Source organism: Perognathus longimembris, chromosome 28 (assembly GCF_023159225.1).
Source record: "Perognathus longimembris pacificus isolate PPM17 chromosome 28, ASM2315922v1, whole genome shotgun sequence".
Taxonomy (NCBI): Eukaryota; Metazoa; Chordata; class Mammalia; order Rodentia; family Heteromyidae; genus Perognathus; species Perognathus longimembris.
The window spans coordinates 64,549,165-64,551,002 of record NC_063188.1 but is presented as its reverse complement, the minus strand read 5'-3'; positions in this window follow the sequence as shown (position 1 = coordinate 64,551,002).

Here is a 1,838-nt window from a genome sequence, read left to right as displayed (position 1 = left end):
AGTATGCCACAAACACTGAATGTCTTAGGAGTATTACATCAAAAAATAGTTGAAGACTTTCATCAAGGATGAACATGTGACAAAAACAAATTTAAAACTTTGAAAACAGTCTCAATTTACAATGGTTTATGAAGTTTAACATGTATATGTGTATATTTACATATATGTGTAATTACTAATATTAATAATGAAAGTAATATCCAACATATCAAAATAATTTAAATGATAATTATACTTTTTATCTAAATATTCCTGTTGGCCATACCTTTATTCCCATTAAGAAGATAGTATGAAAAAACAAAAAAATCCCAAAAAATGAACACAAAAAGGTTATAATAAATAATAGTAGCTCTCAGATTTCCAATAAATCAAACATCATAAAATACAAAAGCAGACAAACTACCAGAGTCACCAGAAACAATGAACAGTAACTCAGAAGGATAGCTACTATGCTGATTAGAAATAAAATCAGGACTAGCATAAAATAAAGAATAAAAAATATAAATAAATAATCACCAGTATGCATGAGATTCAACTAAAATAGTAGTTACAATGAAAATTTACCACCGTAAAAGCTTTGATTAAACATGCTACTTTGTAGCAACTGCTGAAAATTGACAAGCCTTTGTTGAAATTGTATATGAGGCAAAAAGAAGACACAAATAAATTATATTAGAGATCAACAAGAAGTTATAAATAGAGAAGTAAATAAGAATATAAAATAAGAATAAAAACATTATGAGTAATTTCATGCTGCAAAATTAGAAAATATGAGTCAAAGGACAAATTCTTGGAAAAAGTTAAATACAGAAATGGACAACCCAGAAAAAATAGGTTTTCTATGACAAACAAATATGCTGAGGAGTTGATTTTTTTCATGCAAAGAAAGAACCAGGCTCAAATGATTCTACATGCAAATTATATGAAACATTTTTAAGTGAATGTTTGGCTTACACAGAGAGAATAAATAAAGGGGAATTGTCCAACTCATTCTATAAGTCAAATAATCCATTGTGGATATATTTTTAAAAGAAAGCACAATCTAACTAACATGTTAGAATTATAAGTAAAATGCAAGTTTATTCAGCATTATAAAAATGTAATATTACCAAATTATCAGTTAAATGAAACAATTCCTATGCTCATCTCCTTATGTAAAACATACTTGGTAAAAATCCAACACTGTTCTCTTGAAAAAGTAGTAGGAAATTTCTGAAACTTGATAAATGGTATATGAGAAACAACTATATCAAACATCATACTAGGGCTGGGAATATGGCCTAGTGGCAAGAGTGCTTGCCTTGTATATATGAAGCCCTGGGTTCGATTCCCCAGCACCACATATATAAAAAACATCCCGAAGTGGCGCTGTGGCTCAAGTGGCAGAGTGATAACCTTGAGCCAAAAAAAAAAAAAAAAAGAAGCCATGAACAGTGCTCAGGCCATGAGTTCAATGCCCAGGACTGGCAAAAAACAAAAACAAAAAACCATCATACTAGAGATTGAGAATGTAGCTTAGTGTTAGGTTACTTGCCTAGCATTTTCCAGGTCAACAGTTTAAATCAAAAGATCCCCTCCAACAATTGTTATTGTTAGTTTTCTTGATATAGGACATTCTTACTGGGGTGAGATGGAATCTCAATGTTGTTTTGATTTGCATTTCTTTTATGGCCAGTCATGTAGAGCACTTTTTCATATGTCTCTTGGCCATTATCATTTCCTCATCAGAGAAGTCTCTTTTTAAGTCTCAAGCCCACTTGATGAGGGGGCTATTGGTTCTTTGTGGTTTTGTTTTGAAGGAAGGTAATTTTTTTAGTTCTGCATATATTTTAGATATG